Here is a 20,605-nt window from a genome sequence, read left to right as displayed (position 1 = left end):
GGAGAAAGGGGGCCCGATGACTAGTTACCCACCCCCACCCCCAGATGCATATACAACTAAGGCATCCCCAGGGGGGATGACACACTTTGGCAATGAGGCCCCTCCAGAGGCCCAGGGTGTGAACAGCGGCACAGAGGGCTGTGTGCTGTGGAGTCAGCACCTTAGGAGGTGGGAGGGGGCGGTGGGCAGAGAAGGAAGGAGTCTCAGGTCCTGACGGATCAGAAGAAGGAAGATGGGGAGAGGTGGTCAGGACACGGGAGACGAGAAAACCAAGGATGACCAGAAAAGGGGCAAAAAGCAGAAAATGTAGAAAAGGTGAGAGGAGAAAGTGACAAAGCAGGATATAGGCAACCAAATAAAACAGGAAGGAGACAGAGCAGAAGAGGGCATCAGAAGTCGTCCAAACTCAGTGAAGATACTGAATGGGACCAAACAGAGTCTGGAGCACTGGAGACATCCTCAGTCCCTACAGAAAGCTGGCGGGCCCAGTACAGCAGCTCAGCCACGGAAACCAGCAGGTTGATGGCGGTCAGGATGGCCACAGCCAGGCGCTGGTCCCAGGTGCACATACTGTAGGGGAGGTCATCAACGCAGTCCTCATTGCTGGACCAGTGAGAATGCCTGTCAAACTCCTCACTGAACTGATCAAGCAGCCAGAGGACGAGAGCGCAAATGTAGAAAAGGACAGAGAGCAAGTTCATCACAACCTGGGAGACGAGGAGGGGGATGGGTAGATGTCCTCCCAGGCATCCAGCTTCAGCAGCGTGGCCACGGCTGCTGGAATGAAGCAGACAGAGTAACGGCCACGCACCACTCCAGGGCCGACTGGTGCAGGTACAGAGAGGTGTTGCTGACAAAGGCGAAGGTGATACAGGCCACGAAGGTCTCCAGCACCTTCAGCAGGCCTGGCACAGTGTGCATGTAGCTGGAAATCTCCTTGAACACATAGCAGACCCATGTCCAGGCCACATCTAAGATACACAGCAGAGATGCGAGACAGGAAAAAGCAGTAGCAGCGTTAGCCCGGTCCTGATAAGGGACATAAGGCAGGAACTGGACGTAGGTGATGGAGTAGATGATGCAGGTTGAGAGGCAGAGGAGGGCGGCGTAGCAAGCGTAGGTGTCGAGGAGGTGGTACCAGACACAGGAAGGCAGGACCGGAGCTTACATAACTCAACAATGAAGATGATGAGAGTCATGGCAAAACAGAAGCACCAGATGGCCATGGGCCAGTTACCTATTCCCCCCACTCCCGCCCCCCGCTTCCCAATGCCCATGCTGGCCACCAACGAGAAGGCCACACTGGTGGAGAATAGTTGCAGCAGGCAGAGGAAGTGGAAAATGGTGTCCAAGGTGTGGGGATGTCAACCTGGTGGAATGGTGTTATGACGGTCAGGCAGCTCACAGTCACTGGTAAGGTAGTGGTCTTCACTGGGGACCACCCAGAGAATGATCCAGATCCAGAGGTGGATTGAGTCAGACGCCTAGAAAAGGTTCAGGGCCCTGTGAGGACTGAAACTCAGGATCCATGGAGTTTGAACCAATGACTCAGACACCTGGTAACAGCACAGCTGCTCCACAGTTATTCTCCCCACCCACCAGCCTTGGCCTTGTCAGGAGACTTCTCTTATCTCACAGATGGGTTGGGTCTAGCCACAAAGCTACGCACATTTTTTCGCGCTTTGTGCCATTATCTACAGAGACACAAGGTACTCTGGTGGTTTCCTACAACAACAAATCTTCATTATACTCAAAATTGAAAAAGATTCTTTAAAAAGCTGTTTGGTAACAAAGTTTCACCTGAACACACATGAGACAGTTTATGGTCTTTGTTTATTTTACTTAGTGTGAATGTTCAAAAGCACAGTTACAGAAACACTAATGTCTTTGCTTAAAAGGTGCATTAGACACCAGCCGGGTGTTAGGGCCAATAGAAAAGATGCATCAAGCTACATGATTGATGCTGAAAAATTCTGATTCTGTAGCAATCTGACCCCAAGGGTTTCAGAAAAGGGACAGTGGATTGTCCTGCTAACCCCATTTTACAGATGGGAAAACCAAGGCTCCAGGAGTCAAATGCCTTCCCTAGTTTGAAAGGGTAGGAGTGGAAATCCCTGATAAAAATAAAAGAGCTGTGGGTTTGAGCACTATGTTCTACAGCCTAGCAGGTCAACCAGGCCTGTGGGTGGGAGCCCAGGACCAAAACTCGGGGCTCTGGGACCCAGGACACACCTTCAGGGCCACAGCCTCCTTCCACAGCAACCTGAAGACACACAGGTCCCGGCCTCTCCTCCCTACAGCCGTCACTAGAAGGAGCTGCCGTCTGAGGGGACACAGCCCCACCTGGAGGAGGGCAGCTCCAGCGGTAAACAGGGAGGAGCCATGGGGTGAGAGCGAGGCGTGGGGACAGGATGACATGAAAAGTAGGGACTGTTGTGAATCCCCTCCACCAATTTGCCTCAGCATGTGACTGTTCCCCTTTTTGGAGGGAGACCCCAACCCAGCATGACTCCAAGGTACAGTGTCATGGGGGAACCACAGAATAAATTAACATAATGTCTGTCTCTTAAGCTTCAAAGCTGCCATCCAGGTAGGAGTCTGGAAAGACCTAGGAGTAGCCCTAACTGAGTGAGGATATTCCTGGCCTGGAAAACTGGTTAGCAGCTTCCAAACCAGGGAAGAAGGGATTGGCAATGAACAAGGATGCTGTGTCTGATGCTGACGTGGAATCTTTCAGGGCATCCCAGGGAGGGTGTGGAGGGACAGATGACCTCTCATCAGGTCTCCACAAAATTATCACCCAACCCTGGGCTGATGCCTAGGTTTAAAAAAAATCCTAACAAACATTTCCACTATTTTTATGGATTATCTCCATGTAGAAGGTTGGCAGTTGACCAGTTTAGCAGGTCTGAGGTAGAAAACACGGTATAAGAACAATAATAGCCTATTGGCTGTCCTCAAACCTCCTGCAGGGAGTCGTCTTAGTGAAAATCCATCCCCTCCCTGCCTCTCCATGATAGGAGACACACTGCAGGCAAACTCAGTGTCTTGTGGGGTCTTAAAGGGAGAGACTACTTCAGAGTCCCTTTCTTCCTCCTGCTGGGGGACACTCAGGCTCTGCCCTGCCCGCACACTAGAACTCCTCTTCCTTCCAGAGACTGGTCAGCGGAGGGGGGGGGGGGGGGAGCAGTGCGCAGAGAAAGACCCCGGGGCAGCCCCAGCCTCTTGTACCGTTAATTTAGGGCTCTTGTTGGAAGAATCCTTAGTATAAGAAACAAGGAGGCCTGCACATGGAATTTCCTCCCACTTACCAGATCATGGTCAAGTCAGTTCTAACTGCAAAATAGCAGAGGAATTTAGAGACACATTCAGGGGCCACCATTCTTCAGAACTGAAAACATACATGGGCAGCCTGGCTTATAATTTAAAAAAACACTTTTTTCTTGGTTACAGCGTCATAGTCTAGTTTTGCCAACCTGCCAAGTTGCCTCCCTGTGAAGTTCTGGAAAGCACCTCACTTGCTCCCCCAGAACAGAATTCAAACAAAGAAATTCTGCCTCAGGGAGAGACTTGTACAGAATTCCAAGCAAGCCACGTCCCACTCCTGTATGTCCAAGTTGACCCCAAAGTCCCAAAGGGCAAAGATTATTCCCAAATGGGTGGGAATGGGGGCTTTTAGGGAGCACACCGTCTACTTACTCGGTCAAGAGCTCGGCTGCTCCTTCAGACGCCAGTTTTCTTCTCTCAACAGAAGTGAAAGCAGGCAGAGAGCAAGGAATGGGGAAGGACAGGCAAGTTCCTGAAACTAGCAAGTTCTGCTTCTGCTTGAAAATACCTATAGATCCTCCCCAACCTTCTCAGCCTCACCCCCCGCCTTGCCCCAGAAGGAGGTGGAGGGGCCGACCCTAGGGGACCTGACTCCTGCCTGGATGCACAGTGTTGTCCCCTAGCTAGTCTCGACTGAGCATTGCTTAAGAAGCCAACACAGAGAGACAAGCGTTGGGTAGAAGAAAAGTAGCTTTATCTTAAGGAAGCCAGCCACCAGGGGAGAAGGTTTTTACTGCTCAGAAGAATCAACTCCCAGCCGGGGGAACTTACACGGAGGGGAGCAAGAAATGGCTGCAGGCTGCATGCTGGGGGTGTGATTCAATTCTTTTTTTTTGAAGACTTGACAGTAACCAGGAACCAGAAACCATCTTGCTGGAGTGAGACCGTGAGTGTGGCCCTTACATTGTTAGGATTGGTGGTCGTATCTTTCTGGATAAACAAAGACAGAAACAGAACAGGCAGAGTGAAATTGAACCAGTCCATCAAAACCCGGAGCTGTTTTTTAATTATTCACAAGCCTTTGGTTTTAAAACCAGTAAGGTTACAACACCACTGTCAGTCACCTGCCTGACCGTCAGTGTTCCCAGGCCTGGGCTCCAGGACCAGCGTGGGCTTCTTCCTCCACTTGGGGCAGCTGCCCTCCCTCTGTGTGCCCTCCTTGCCGGTGGCCAGCATGGACACCTGGAGTGAGCGCACAGTTAACCGGACCCCATTCCTGTGGGGCTTCTGCTTTGGTGGGACCCTCCCCTTCTTTGTCGTGGAGTTGTGTGGGCGCCAATCCCGCTTCCCCTTGTCCTGCTATGGCGTTCTCTAACACTATGCCTTCTGTTTACCCTTTGCTGCCTCGTTATTTTCACCATTAACTATGCTCAGTTCTTGCTCCAGGGTCCCACCTGGAACCAAGCCATCGCCGCCACTGCCTTCTCCTTCATCAGTTCTGTGCTTTATGCCACCAAAGAGGCCTGGACCTGTGCCCTGACTGGATACATCCTGCTTTGTGCCCACTGGTCCAGGTGTGCTTGGGAGACTGTTGATCTTCCTGCTCTATGTCATTTTGGCTTTAATTTTCAGCACCATTATTGTCTGCAATAGCTGTTTCCAGTACACATCTGCCACGGTGAGACAAACGATCCTGTGCTCCGTCTGCTTCTACCTGGGGATGACGTCCACTGCATTGCTCTAAGATGACGATGAAACACAGACACCTGTCTACTGTCCTTTACCGTAGAGGGAGACCGTGTCTCCATCCTTCTCTATACCAGCGCTCTGTTCTCTGGTCACTCTGCCCCTTTTGTGAGAAGATGGGTGGGCTGCCTCTGTGGTCCAGTGATGTGAGCTGCCGTGATAAAAAAGCAGGAACAAAAACCCTCACCTGCTCTGTGTGCGTCTGGGATGAATGTGGGACTGTGGCTGTCTTGACAACCACTCACCCGCTGATTTACTTGGCTGACCTGCTGATCACGGCCTCGGAGGCTTTGTAGGGACTAAGGATGGGCCCCGGGTTCCCTATGTCCTTCTCGCCTGCAGTCTCTTCACCGAGCTCTGACGTCCTCTCTGGCTCTCTCTCCCTCCTCACATCCTTCCCCATTCGTCTCCCTCTATTTTCTCTTTCCGTCCCTCCTACTGCTCTCCTTCCCATTTTGTGTGGTGGCCACACTGTCTCGCCTCTTTCTCTTGCTGCTGTCATCTATTCTGCGTTTTGTGCTCTTTTACTCTTTTCTGGGTGTCTTTGTTTTCCCATCTCCTGTGTCCTGACCCCCTCTCCCCATCTTCCTTCCTCTGATCCGTCAGGACCTGAGGCTCCTTCCTCCTCTGCCCACCGCCCCCTCCCGCTTCCTGAGGTGCTGACTCCACAGCACACAGCCCTCTATGCCGCCGTTCACACCCCGGGCCTCCGGAGGGGCCTCATTGCCAAAGTGTGTCTGTCCCCCTGGTGGTGCCTTAGTTGGGGTGTGTGTGTGTGTGTGTGTGTGTGTGTGTGTGTGTGTGGTTTTGGGAGTGGAGTGGGTGATGAGGGATTGTGGCTCCTTTCTCCCAGCGGAGGGCGGTGTATAGTGCCCTTCCCCTTCAACTAAAAACAAACAAACAAACAGAAACCCTCTGGCCTTCAGTAATTTCCACTGAGCAGGAGTCTTGAAGCAGAGACCCTGGATTCCTGGGCCCCAGTTGGTGCTCCGCCCCACCTGAGGTTGGCTCCAGAATTTTTCCTAGGTACTGAACATTGGCTGCCTTGAGGGCATCTTAAAGGAATCTAGGATGACTTCCATCTCCAACCAGTCTCTGGGGAATCAAAAAAGGAGCTGGTGAAGATCTCCAGGGACTTGAAGATACCTGTCTGCAGTGTTGGTGAGGGGCAGTGATGTCGTCCTCCTGACCCAGTGATCAAAACTGCAGGTCCTGCCTTGGCAGGGAGAAGAGCATGGCCCTGCCAGCCTTAAAAGTGATGTTAGTCTGGAGTTTTTCCTTTTAATTTTTTTCTGGCCAGGAAGCCAAAAATTACTGGGTGACCCTATTAGAGAAAAAGTTTCTCTTCAAGTTTTCTTGGGCAGAGGGTTTATACAAGGTGGAGGCTGCTGCTTCCATTGTCAAAGGAATTGCACTCCTTGAGTGTGAGGTGACACCCACGTGCGTTTCTCTGTGTCGGTTGCTTTCTGCTGCTTCCTGCTTCTCTGGGACTCAGGCGTAATATGATCTAGATCAATGTATATAATCTTAAAAATTTTAGATAGGTTCCCATCCACCCCTGCTATCAAACATAAAAATAAGCTGGGTCCCTTTTCCCACATTTATAATATTCTTTTCAATTTCCATATAAACAGGAAATAAAAGAAATTTTAAAAACTACCCTAATCAAATCCACATACTTTAATTGTTCCAAATTTGCCTAGAGCTCAAAAGAGCCCTAGTCAGTTTCCACCCTTACCCAAACCTAGGTTTCTGGAAGCCCCTCCCTCTGATTCCCCATCCCAACTTGGACCAGAGCCTGGGGGTTGCGGCCCAACCTGTGACAAAAAGTGTTGGGCCCTACCCCAGTGCCAACATTCTGTCCCTTAGCTCTTAAAGGGGCCATGACAACACCTGGATGCCTCTCTAGAAAGGTGCGTACTTGGGTGCGTGCTCAGTGCATGCGTGTGTGTGTGTGTGTGTGCTCACTGCTCCCCTGCATTGAGATCAGCAGCCCTTTACAGTACCTGGTGGCTTGGAAGGTACCTTCAGTCTCCTGTTCTCAGTCACAAAGCCTCACCAGGGCCAGAGGGGCCAGGAAAACAGAGCGTGGGGGAGGGGCAGGGGAAGGACCCCCGCTGCTGCCACTCACTCTTGCACTGGAATGAATCAAGTGACCAGCACCAGCGGCCTTTGTTGGATTGGGGAAAATCATAGAAGGAATGAAATAAAATTCATAGTTTAAGACAAGGTGAGAACAACTTAAACAAAAATTTTCTCTGCCGGTTTTGGCCGCTTCTTTCCCCTCTAGTGTGCATCGTGCATCTGCATTACTACAGACCAGCCCTCCCAAGGGCAGAGATACCTGCTCCACCATAAAGGTTAATTTTTTTAATAACTCCTTAGAAGATAATGCTGCCTACGTATTGCTGCTGCTGCTGCTAAGTCACTTCAGTCGTGTCCGACTCTGTGTGACCCCATAGACGGAAGCCCACCAGGCTCCCCCGTCCCTGGGATTCTCCAGGCAAGAACACTGGAGTGGGTTGCCATTTCCTTCTCCAATGTGTGAAAGTGAAAAGTGAAAGTGAAGTCGCTCAGTCGTGTCCAATCCTTAGCAACCCCACGGACTGCAGCCTACCAGGCTCCTCCATCCATGGGATTTTCTAGGCAAGAGTACTGGAGTGGTCGGTGCAAACACAATCACAGTTTCAAACCATGAATTTTAAATCATTATAACTAGGCTCAAACACATCTTTATTAATCAAAATAATAACCATTACAATCAACGCATTTTTGCCAATGAGAAATGTTTGTTTATTCCAATAGCATAAAAATCCATGCTTCAGGATACGACGAACTCCTGGAAAGCATTTTCTGCCTCCTGCTGGTTATGGAAGTGTGTTCTCTACAAAAAGCTGTCGAGGTGCTTGAAGAAGTGTTAGTCAGTTGGCAAGAGGTCAGGTGAACATGGCGACTGAGGTAAAACTTGTTCACAATTTGTTCAACTTTTGAAGCGTTGCTTGTGCGACGTGAAGTTGGGTGTTGTTGTGAAGAATTGGGTCCTCTTTGTTAACCAATGCCAGCTGCAGGTGTTGCAGTTTTGGGGGCATCTCATTGATTTGCTGAGCATACTTCTTAGACGTATTGGGTCTGCTGGGATTCAGAAAGGTGTAGTGAATCAGACGGGCAGCAGACCACCAAACAGTGACCATGACCTTTTTTTGGTGCAAGTTTGGCTTTAGGAAGTGCTTTGCAGCTTCTTCTCAGTCCAACCACTGAGCTGGTCATTGCTGGTTGTCATATACAATCCACTTTAAGAAAAAAATGTTTGTTTTTAATTGAAAGATAATTGCTTTACAATATTGTGTTGCTTCCTGCCATACATCAATAATGAATCTGCCACAAGTGTACTTATGACCCCTCCCTCTTGAACATCCCTCCCACTTCCCCTACAATCCACTTGTTGCATGCCACAGTCTGATTGAGAAACAGTGCTGTGTGGCATAGAACAAGAGAAGAAGACTTTTCAGATAGAAGATTTTTTTGATTCTTAGTCAGTTCATGAGGCATCCAGTTATAGAGCTTTTTCACCTTTCCAATATCTTCAAACGGCATTTGATCTTAGAACAGTTGATGTCAACTTCTTCAGCAACTTCTTGTACATTTGTAAGAGGATCAGTTTCAATTATGGCTCTCAGTTGTCATTGTCAACTTCTGATAGCCGCCCACTATGCTCCTCGTCGTTAAGGCTCTTGTCTCCTTTGCAAAACTTCTTGAACCATCACTGCACTGTGTGTCAGCAATTCCTGGGGCAAATGTGTTGTTGATGTTGCAAATTGTCTTCACTGCTTTAAGACCCATTTTGAACTCAAATAACAAAATCATTTGAATTTGCTTTTTGTCTAACAGCATTTCCATATTCTAAAATAAATTTAAAATAAACAACAAGTAGTTAGTCATTAGCAAAAAACATAGAATGAGAAATGTGCAATTAAAATGATATATAGCATAACCACGTTTATTTAGAATGTATTCCAATACCAAATGGCAAATTTCAATAATGCAAAAACTGTAGTTATATTTGTACCAACCTGACACTTATGACCAGCTTCCCAGGTGGCACTAGTGCTAAAGAACCCATCTGCCAGATGTGGGTTCAATCCCTGGGTCGGGAAGATCCACTGGAAGGGGCATGACAACACACTCCAGTATTCTTGCCTGAAGAATCCCAAGGACAAAGGAGCCTGGAGGGCTACAGTCCATAGATGCACACAGAGTCGGACATGACTGAAGCGGCTTAACACACATGTAGTAGGATCAGATTAATGTCACTACATTTATTACTTATATTCCACCTATTTTTATAAGATTGTTTCTTGCATTAACTGTTCTGTGATTGTGTCTGTGATGAAATTTAATGATGACTAGGGTACTTGAAATTATTCATATAATATTTAGCTCTATAAGATCCATGACTGTAATCTTGTGACCCTAGACATGGGAAGGAGAAAAACTGGAAACCATTTCCTGGAGCTGACAGACGAGAAGGACGAGTGGTCCAGAGGCTTTCGGCTGCTGTTCACCAGGACTGGAGGGGTGATGGCACGCTGAGCGGCCCATCAGCAGGCTTGTCTTCTGAGCGGGGAAGGAGCATTCCTAGTGCCCTGGGACGAACCAGTCAAAAATGCCCCTGAAAACAGATAATAACAGAGAAATGGAGGGGACTGTGTAACAAAGAATGTTGCCCAAACCCAGCTCTACAGGCATGAAGTCATTAGTCACTGCAGTCACCTATGATCCACCATGAGAGGGGTTCAGTGCGAAGACCAGGATGAGGCACTTTGTGCTCTGAGAAAGCTTGCAGAACCAGCCCTCTGGTCAATATTTTCTGGCCAAATTTTTATGAACCCAGTTTCTCACATCTTCCCATACTTAGAAAAGCACTGGAACCATTAACTAAGATATCTCTTCCTCCTGCGTGAAGTTACCTTCTTACCAAGATGTGTGCCGGTTGCATGTCCCCCTCCTCCCAAGTCACATACACGTTAAGGTCTCCAGTCTTACCTCCTCAGAACAGTTCTCAGAGCTTCCTGAGAAACTGTCTCCCCAGGTATAATCATCAGGCTGGCGCGAATAAATTTTCAGTTTCTTTCTTAGATTGACTATTGATTAACTTTTTATCTACAAAAGCAACTACGCATTGACTTCCACAAGTCTCCTTGCTCAGCACGTTGAGAACAGGGCTTTTCAGTGAATCCAGGTGCTAACATTCTGTCCTGGGTCCCTGGTGCCACAAGCCCTATTGAGGGGCCCAAACTCAGCCCCATCCCCTGCCTCTTGCACATTCCTGCTCCCCAGACAAGCCACCCCCCACTCCTCAGCCTGGGGCTTGGGCTCTCTCCTTCCTGGGCCCCCTCTTCTGCCTCCTCCACTAAGACACACCCTTCACCTTCCACTCAGAACTGGTGTCAGGACACCTGCCCTCCCTTCTGTGAACATGCCCCGCGGATGTGCTGATGGTCGGTCATAGGTCTCCCTTCCTTCATCTGAGAGTTTCATGAGGATGGGCCGGGCCTTGCTCACCTGTGTCCTCAGCCTCTGGTCCAGCCTGGCCCAGAGCAGGTGCCTCGTAAACATCTACTGAGCTGGAAGGGCCCACGTGTGGCCACAGTTCCTAGTGTCCAGCCCGCCTCGCTGGGCCCCTCTACCTGGGTGAGCTCCCAGCTCCCAGCATGTGCCTGCACCTGCCCAGGGTTTTGGAAGGCCTGCTAGTTTGAGCTCAGGGTCCCTCTCACTTTTTGAACCCTCCCCCCACCCTATTGCATATCTGCCATTTTGCTCTCTGAGCGGAAATCCAGAGGCTTCTCTGTAAGTAAACATCTGGTTGCATCTCAGCATGGCTTCCCACTGAGTCCCACATACTTAATATGGCACCCAGGGGTGGGATGGCCTTTCCTTGCCAGAGTCGAGTCTCTCTCTCTCTCTTTCTCTCTCTCATAAACATTGCTCAGTCCTCCCGTCCCTGGATTCTCCTGTGAGAATTACCCCTCCCCCAATAAGGCCCTCATTCAGGAGCCCCTCATTCCCTGAGGATGCGTATTCCAGACCACAATCAGCTCTTAAGCGTTCGATCCAAATGTTAGAGAATCCAGCAGCACTCCACCTTCCCCAAAGGTTTAAATAGTTACCTTCTGAGGGTCCTGTGATGGGGGTCCCAAAACTCCTGAATCACAGCAGGAAAAGGAGACTATGAAGGTGCGTGTGGGCATCATTGTCAGGACCCAGACTCCTTGGTCTGCCTCTTGTCTATCTGGGGACCTCTGGTATTTGTGGGGAGGAACCACAAGGGGGAGCCCTAAGTATGAGCCCAGGATTCTGCTCACCCACACCTGAAGGAAAGGTAGTGCAGAATCACCTGACTTACTTCTCCAAGGCTGCTTCCTACCCTGAGGCCCATGGGTCCACTGATGTCCTGGAATGGGTTCTAGGAGGTCTACAAGAGCCCTGAAACTGAATGCAACATTTCCAATGTATGTGAATGCATATTCCTGGGACAATCATAGAGTCAAAGGGATTGACACGCAGAAAATATTAAAGAGTCTCTGGGTGGTTCCCGCGTGACTCCAAAGAAGTAGGCTCTGCCAATGTTCCTAAACCAAACTGAGTAAGTGAGGGAGCATGGACTTGAGATCTCTCCGGATTGCCCGTCTGGGGCAGTGATCTTTCTTGGCATCGGGAGAAGCAGGTTCAGAAAGATCTGGTACCCTCTCTGAGCATTTAATTTCCCCAGCTTGTCTCCTTCCCAAAGCACAGCATCAGAGAATCCCTTAGTGGAGGGACCTCTTCAGAACTTTAGTTCATCTCTCTACATTATACCCCAGCCTGGAGCTCATCCATCATTTCCCAGAGACAGATCTGTACAGTGCTCCTCAAAATGCAGTTTGTGGAGTAGTACCAGTTGCAAACTGTTTCTGGTCCACAGTGAGATAAGTACACACAGTGAGTGAACATTTACAAATTTTATAGTAAATTGACATTGTCCAAAGATACAGGGGTATGACCAGTGCCAGGCAATGGGACCTGGAGTTTAAGTTTAGTGTTGGAGTTTGTGCTGATGGTCCAGCTGCAGTGGCAGAACAGACATGACCCAGATGAAGGGGGCTGGGCCAGCAAATCAGTGCACTGCTTCCTTCATCAAGAATATCTTGCCAAACACAAAAAATTAACTGTGCAAAACTAAATAGCCAGCTTCAGTTCACTTCAATCATTCAGCAGTGTCCGATTCTTTGCAACCCCCTGGATTGCAGCATACCAGGCCTCCCTGTCCATCACCAATTCCCAGAGCTTGCTCAAATTCACATCCATCAAGTCAGTGATGCCACCCAACCATCTCATTTTCTGTTGTCCCCTTCTCCTCCTGCTTTCAACCTTTCCCAGCATCAGAGTCTTTGCCAAGGAGTCAGTTCTCCTTATCAGGTGGCCAAAGTATTGGAGCTTCAGCCTCAGCATCAATCCTCCCAATGAATATTTAGGAGTGATTTCCTTTAGGATTGACTGGTTTGATCTCCTTGCAGTCAAAGGGACTCCTAGGAGTCTTCTCCAACACCACAGTTCAAAAGCATCAACTCTTTGGCACTCAGCTTTGTGGTCCAACTCTCACATCAATACACAACTACTGGAAAAACCATAGCCTTGACTAGACGGACCTTGGTTGGCAAAGTAATGTCTCTGGTTTTTAATATGCTGTCTAGGTTGGTCACAGCTTTCCTTTCGAGGAGTAAGCGTCTTTTAATTTCATGGCTGCAGTCACCATCTGCAGTGATTTAGGAGCCCCCCAAAATAAAGTCAACCACTGTTTCCATTGTTTCCCCATCTATTTGCCATGGTGATGGGACCAGATGTCATGATCTTAACTTTTTGAATGTTGAGTTTTAAGCCAGCTTTTTCACTCTCCTCTTTCACTTTCATCAAGGGGCTCTTTAGTTCTTCTTCACTTTCTGCCATAAGGGTGGTGTCGCCTGCATGTCTGTGGTTATTGATATTTATCCTGGCAATCTTGATTCCAGCTTGTGCTTCATCCAGCCTGGCATTTCACATGATGTATTTTGCATAAAAGTTAAATAAGCAAGGTGACAATATACAGCCTTGATGTACTCCTTTCCCAATTTGGAACCAGTCTGTTGTTCCATGTCTGGTTCTAATTGTTGCTTTTTGACTTGCATACAGATTTCTCAGGAGGCTGGTCAGATGGCCTGGTATTCCCATCTCTTTAAGAATTTTCCACAGTTTGTTGTGATCCACACAGTCAAAGGCCTTATTTAGCGTTAATCAATGAAGCAGAAATAGATATTCTTCTGGAATTCTCTTGCTTTTTGTATGATCCAGCAGATGTTGGCAATCTGATCTCTGGTTCCTCTGCCTTTTCTAAATTCAGCTTGAACATCTGGAATAGTTAGATAGTGAAGAGTTAAAATGAGTGAATTATAGAAAGACTAATGCATTATTGTCTTTTATTATGTGATAATATTCCAGCTAATTGTCTACAAATATTGTTTTATACAAAATTAGAATGTAAAAATATTCAAACAATAGAACAAACTCCTGGAGATTCTGCAAGATAAGTTTGGTCCCAACTTTTTAAACATGTCATATGGACAATCAGATTTGCTTATTTATCTTACATCATCAGATTTTTAATGACTTTAATACTTACCTTCTGTTAAAAGAAATACTATGTTTTTATTAGATTTTTTCATGTTACATCATTTTATTAAATTAGCCATTCTATGAATGTGTTAGATTAATCTTCCTAAAACTTTATTTTTATTAATTTTAAACAGTTACAGTATGCCAGTTTTACTTATTTATTATATTATTTTTTAATTGGCAGGACCATGCAACATGTGGAATCTCATTGCTTGACCAGGGATTGAACCTGTGTCCTGTGCATTGGATGTGCACAGTCTTAACCACTGCACCACCAGGGAGGTCCACTGAAACTTATTTAAAATCATATCATTACCCTTCTCAAAAATCTCAAACTTCTTTTAAAAGATAAAACTCAAACTTCTCCTTTAGATCCTCTTCAGTTGGCATTGACTTGTGTTTTCTGCCTTATTGCTCACTGTTTCTTAAAAAATAATCATTGCATTGGTTAAGGTGTGTAGCGATATCTCATTGAGGTTATACCTTGCATTTTCCTCACTATTAATAAGTCTGAGTATTTTTTAATGTGTTTACCTACCATTTAGATATCAGTCTTTATAAAATATTTCAGTCTATTTTTGCAATCTAGCTATGCCATTTGAACTACATGACTTATTTCTTATATGAACTCTCATTTTTCCAACACAGTGCAACTATCGGTCAACACAATTTATACACTTTTCAAAAAGAGCACAATTGGTGATTAGGTGAATTTAGTCCACCTAAATCATTTATCTCTTATATTAATTTTCAATTTTGTAAAATAGTAACCATTCTCGTAGACTCAGATCTCGGGAGCAAGACTTAAATTTGTATAGAGGATAAAATGCCAAATGAAAATTTTGTTGCTAGAATTCTCTAATATAAAAAAAACATAGAAATTTAAAAAAATTCTCCCATTTAAGTCAGTAAAATACACTAAAACTTCTTAGGAAGTTTGGTCCATTTTGGGGGGTTGTTTGTCTATTTATTATTAAGTTGCAACATTTCTTTCTATATTCCAGATAACAAATTAAAAATATAATCCTTGTTATATTTTTAAAAGTTTCCAGAAAAACTTGCCCCACTCTTGCTCTGGAGTATGGTGGTCACAAGGATCCCAGGACCCGCTGTCATATCCTGGGTCCCCTAGTATATGAGACTCACAGGGGAGGCTCCATTGATCTAGAGAAGGGTGGTCAGTGGAAACGCCCACAGGAGGCACGAGCGAAGAAAATAAGTAATGTGGATGGAGAGGACCAAGGTCCTTGGAGACAACCAGCTGAACCTGTCAGGGGCGGTGGAAAAGCAAGATGCCCTGTGCCTGACATGAGCTCATGTTTTTAAAGTAGGGAAAAAAATCTACAGGTACCCCATACAAACGTGTGCATGTATGTACACATATATCCATATATGATTTCAGAGCATGTGAAATGTGCTGAAGGCTGTATATGAGGCTGAGGACACAGATGCTCCCTGGATGGAGGAGTGGATACTCCTGTGAGTAGGCAGGAAGCCTGGCCAAGCCCAAGAAGGGAAACCGCAACATGTGAGATAATTATAGACCTGCTTTATGTCAATGACACCTGAGAATAAGAAAAATATAGAAAACCAGAGATGAGAATGGAAAGCAGTACAGAGCGTGTAACAGCTGCTCAGCTCCAGCCACCCAACCGTATTATCTATCGCCAAGGGAACGCAGCCTAGTGACACCAGATCTTTTGAGTCTTCTAAAGGAGGTAGAAATCTACATTTTCACGTGAAATTAAAGTACTGTACAGCAACCAAACATGCTGTTGTTGTTCAGTCACTAAGTCATGTCTAACTCTTTGTGACCCCATGAACTGCAGCATGCCAGGCTTCCCTGTCCATCACAATTTCCCAGAATTTGCTCAAACTCATATCCATTGAGTCAGTGATGCCATCCAACCATCTCGTCCTCTGTCATCCCCTTCTACTGTCCTCAATATTTCCCAGCATCACAGTCTTTTCCAGTGAGTTGGCTCTATGCATCGGATGGTCAAAGTATTGGCGCTTCAGCTTCAACATCAGTCCTTCCAATGACTATTCAGGTTGATTTCCTTTAGGATTGAATGTTTTGATCTCCTTGCTGTCCAGGGGACTCTCAAGAGTTTTCTGCAGCACCACAGTTCAAAAGCATCAGTTCTTCAGTGATCAGCTTTCTTTATGGTCCAACTCTCACACCTGTACATGACTACTGGAAAAGCCATTAATTTTGATATACAGACCTTTGTCAGCAAAGTAATGTCTCTGCTTTTTAATATACTGTCTAGGTTTGTCATAGCTTTTCTTCCAAGAAGTAAGCATCGTTTAATTTCATGACTGTGACATTAAATGGACACAAAGTTGTCATTTACTCTTAAGGATGAATCATAGGGTCATTTTGGCAGTAAGCTGGGAAACCTTCAGGGACAGTATGACCCTCCTGCCTCCCTCATGCCAGTGCCCCTTCCCACCCCGGCAGTGCCCACTGGGAGGCCAGCAGGCTCCAGGGCTCCCCTGAAACTGAGGCTCAAGGAGCTCTGTGAGTCCAGGGAGGTTCTCAGGTTTGCTCTGTGTTTCTCTTTCCGCCTCGGCTGGTCCCAGGGTTTATCATCAGCAAAGGCGACAAGACCCCTGATGGCAGGAAGCTGGCTGGGGCTCAGGGTGCTGGCCCTTCAGCCCTGGGGGCCTCTCAGCAAATAGTCCCTTGGAAACAGGGCAGCTGTCCCTGAGGAGGGGGCAGGTGGGGAGGGGCCTCACTCCCCCCACACTGGACCCTGGAGGAGCCCCTGTGTGAGCAGGACTGCAGCCCTGGCTGGCGGGACGGTCTTGGGCAGGTGACCTGGGCAATTCTGTGGTCTCCAGGGTCCCGGCCCCTCTGGCCGCGTGTCCCCGTCACAGCCCTGAACCCTGCAGGCCGTGTCCTCCTGCCTCAGCTCCAGTCCAGGCCCCTCCTCCACGGAAGGCTGGCTCTGTGCCTGTATCCCTTCTGGGTCAGGAGACCCCTACTGGGCTGCCTCAAGGCCACTGGGACCCTGGGATCCCCCCAGTCATCTCCACCCTGCTCCCCCAACCCCTCCCCAGTCATCTCCACTCTGCCCCCCACCCCAGTCATCTCCACCCTGCCCCCCCACACCCCAGTCATCCCCACTCTGCCCCCACTCCTACCCCAGTCCCAGAGCATCCTCAGGGCTGTCTCCTCCCAGGGGTCCTGCAGGGGCCTCCTCTTTCAGCTCCTGCCCTTAAAAGGGGGCCGGTCATCCGTCCATCCCCACCCCCTCCCTGGATGCCCTGAAAGTCTCCACGTCATAATCAGACACAGCATCCTTGCTCATTTCCAATCCCTTCTTCCCAGCTTGGAAGCTGCTAACTGGGGGCTGGGGGTGGGGGTGGGGCTTCCCAGGTGACTAAGTGGTAAAGAATCCGCCTGCCAAAGCAGGAGACATAGGTTTGATCCCTGGTTTGGGAAGATCCCCTGGAGAAGGAAATGGCAACCCACTCCGGTAGTCTTGCCTAGGAAATTCCATGGACAGAGGAGTCTGGAGGGCTACAGTCCATGGGGGCCAAAAGAGTCAGACACGAATAAGCATAACACAGCTGAACCAGCCTCATAGGCCTAAAATCTTCACTCAGGTGGGACGTCATAGATCTTCCCAGACTCACAGTGGGATGGCAGCTTCAACCCACAGATTGAACCCAGGTCTCCCACATTGCAGGCTGATTCTGTACCAACTGAGCCACGAGGGAACCCCAAGAAGCGGATCTTCCCCATCCAGGAATTGAACTGGGGTCTCCTGCATTGCAGGCAGATTCTTTACCAACTGAACTATCAGGGAAACCCTTTAAAAACCAAACATTATGTTAATTTATTCTGCGGTTCTTCCATGATGCTCCACATTGGAGTCATGCTAGGTTGGGGTCTCCATTCCCCAATGGGAAAGTCACATGTGAAGGCAAAACTGGGGGACAGAATTCAGAACAGTCCCTACTTCCCATGTCATCTTGTCCCCACGGCCTTGCTCTCACCCCATGGCTCCTCCCTGTTCACCCCTGGAGTTGCCCTCCTCCAGGTGGGGCTGTGTCCCCTCAGACGGCAGCTCCTTCTAGTGATGGCTGCAGGGAGGACAGGCCGGGACACGTGTGTCCTCAGGTTGCTGTGGAAGCAGGCCATGGCCCTGAAGGCATGTCCTGGGTCCCAGAGCTCCAACCTTTTTTCCTTGGCTCCCACCCATGGGCCCTGGTGACATGTGGGCTGTAAAGCAAAGTGTTCAGACTCCAGCTTTAGCATTTTTGTCTGGGTTCTCACTCCTATCCATGGAGCGTTATTTGAGGCACTTGGTTCCCTGAGCCTAATTTTCTCTTTGTCAGATGATTAGGAGGACAATGTATTTATACAATCCCTGTTCTGAAAACTTTGAGGTCAGATCTGCTCCAGAGTTAGAATTTTTCAGTTTCAGACAGGTGACATGGTTCATCTACTTTATAGGAGATAAAATCCTACTGGGGTCTGAAAGCACTTAGTAATCAAACACATTCTTTTCTGTGTGTGTGCTCAGTCATCTCCGACTCTGCAACCTCATGGACTGTAGCCCACCAGGCTCCTCCGTCCATGGGATTCTCCAGGCAAGAATACTGGAGTGGGGTGCCATTTCCTCCTCCAAGGATTCTTCCCCACCCAGGGATCAACCCATGTCGCTTGCATCTCCTGCGTTGGCAGGCGGATTCTTTACCATAGCTCCACCTGGGAAGACCCAGTCAAATATGTTAGTGTTTTTGCAATTGAATATTTGAACTTTTCACTAACTGAAATAAAGAAAGACCATAAATTGTCTCATGTCCGTTCAGGCCAAATATTCTTATGAAATAAATTTTTTAAAACTTTTACAATTTTCAGAGCCTTGGAGATTGAAGTTACAGATAAGGACAAGTCTACCTTGTGTCTCTGATAGTAATGGCAAAAGCTGAAAGAGATAAGTAGTGTTTATGGTCTGACGCCAGATCCAGCCCAGCTGTGAGGTTGGGAAAAGCCAAGTCTGACAAGGCCAAGGGTGATGGGTGGAGAGAACCATTCCGGAACAGCTGTGCAGTTACCCAGGTGTCTGAACCATTGGTTCAAACTCCACAGATGCTGAGCCTCAACTGTCACAGGGCCCTGAGCCTTTTCTAGGCTCCTGATTTAATCTGCTTCCAGAGCTGGATCTTTACCTGGTGAGTCCTTTGCAAGGACCACGGCCATTCCATTGACGGAGACCCACATGACCATCATGACATCCACGTCATTGTCCTCAGGCTTGGACTCTGACCAACATGAGCTACTTCCTCCACTTCCTGCAGCTGCTCTCCACCTGTATGGCCTTCTTCCTGGTGACCAGGGAGAGCACTTGGAGTGTGGACATAAGTAACTGGTCCATGTTTGTCTGGTGCTTCTGCTTTGCCATGACCCTTCTTACCCTCACAGTTGAGTTATGTAGACGCCAGGATAAACTTCACTTCTCCTGGGACAGCTTTCTCATCACCTCTGCCTGCTACTGTGCCCTTTTCTGCCTCTTGGCCTCCATCATTTACCCCATCATCTACCTTCAGATTTTTCCCGATGGCTCCCCCTGACACCATGTTATTGCTGCCACTGCATTCTCCTGCATCGCTTCTGTGGCTTATGCTATTGAAGTGGTCTGGACCTGTGCCCAGACTGGTGAGTCTCCTACTCTTTGCTAGGCCTGCTCAGGAGGCTGGATATCTCTGTGGCGTGTGTCATCCTCGCCTTCCTCAGCAACACCTACCCGCATTAGCACCAGCCAGCCCTGGTGTGGTGTGTGGCCGTGTACTGCATCTGCTTCATCCCAGGGGCCGTGGCTATGCTGTGGCACCGGTGTGACTGTGACGAGAATCTGCCCTCCTCCTGTTTGGGGTTTGGGCAGTCTGTGCTCGCCGTCCTCCTGGACACCACTGCTCTGGTCCTCTGGCCTCTCTACCAGTTCAACGAGCAGCTCGGCGGGCAGCCCTAGCGCTCCAACGAGTTGAGCTGCATTGATGAGCTCACCTCCTACATGTGCGTCTGGGACCAACGACTGGCTGTGGCCATCCTGACAGCCCTCAACCTACTGATTTATGTGGCGGACCTGGTGATCCTGACCCTGGTCAGTGACTGAGGCTCTACCCAGAGCCATCTTTCCCACATTTTCTGCTTTGTGGCCCTCTTTCAGTCATCTTTGGCTTTCTCATCTCCTGTTTCCTGACCAGGATATTTTCCTTCTTCTGATCCATCAGGACCTGAGACTCCTTCCTCCTCTGCCCGCTGCCCCCTCTCACCTCCTAAGGTGCTAACTCCACAGCACACAGCCCTCTGTGCAGCTCTTCACACCCTGGAGGGGCCTTGTTGCCAAAGCGTGTCTGTCCCCCTGATGGTGCCTTGTGGGTGTGTGTATGTTTGGTGTGTGTGGAGGTAGCTAGGGATTTGACCCCCTGACGAGTTGACTCACTGGAAAAGACTCTGATGGTGGGAAAGGTTGGGGGCGGGATGAGAAGGGGACGACAGAGAATAAGATGGCTGGATGGCATCACCGACTCTGTGGACATGAGTTTGAGTGAACTCCGGGAGTTGGTGATGGACAGGGAGGCCTGGCATGCTGTGATTCATGGGGTCGCGGAGAGTCGGACACGACTGAGTGACTGAACTGAACTGAACTGAACTCCCAGGATAGGGTCTTGTACAGTGCACTTCCCCTTGAAGTTAAAAGAAAAAACTCCAGAGGTCAATAGTTTCCAGTGAATTGCAAGCTTAAAGCAGAGACCCTGGATCCAGAGGCCCTGCCTGTTGCTCAGTCCCACTTGAGATTGGCTCCAGAATTTTTGTGGGCTCACTAAAACCCTCTGCCTAGACCTCATCTTAAAGCTAGCAAGAGGTAGGTGGCTTCCATTCCAACAA

General features: G+C 48.4%; 2 long non-coding RNA genes and 3 pseudogenes across 2 annotated transcripts in view; 3 read left to right on the top strand and 2 right to left on the bottom strand.

Moving 5' to 3' along the window:
* Nucleotides 1-389: 389 nt before the first annotated feature.
* Nucleotides 390-1,358, bottom strand: LOC129550052 (myeloid-associated differentiation marker-like; annotated as a pseudogene).
* Nucleotides 1,359-3,903: 2,545 nt separating this feature from the next.
* On the top strand, nt 3,904-10,126 carry LOC148774567 (uncharacterized). The gene is made up of 3 exons (XR_016035711.1): nt 3,904-4,213; nt 7,819-7,971; nt 9,488-10,126. It is a non-coding gene; the product is annotated as an uncharacterized LOC148774567 (long non-coding RNA).
* LOC148774568 (myeloid-associated differentiation marker-like) lies at nt 4,412-5,458 on the top strand (annotated as a pseudogene).
* A 973-nt stretch (nt 10,127-11,099) lies between the features above and the next one.
* The window catches only part of LOC148774566 (uncharacterized), a 35,619-nt gene continuing 26,113 nt past the window's right edge, over nt 11,100-20,605 (bottom strand). Inside the window, exon 3 of the long non-coding RNA XR_016035656.1 lies at nt 11,100-13,435. This is a non-coding gene — a long non-coding RNA (uncharacterized LOC148774566). The remainder of the gene's footprint in view (nt 13,436-20,605) is intronic.
* On the top strand, nt 18,988-19,829 carry LOC129550053 (myeloid-associated differentiation marker-like; annotated as a pseudogene).

The sequence above is a fragment of the Moschus berezovskii genome, chromosome 21 (genome assembly GCF_049115385.1).
Source record: "Moschus berezovskii isolate FMDL1 chromosome 21, NW_MosBer_1.0, whole genome shotgun sequence".
Lineage (NCBI taxonomy): Eukaryota > Metazoa > Chordata > Mammalia > Artiodactyla > Moschidae > Moschus > Moschus berezovskii.
This window is presented reverse-complemented; position numbering and strand designations above follow the sequence as displayed.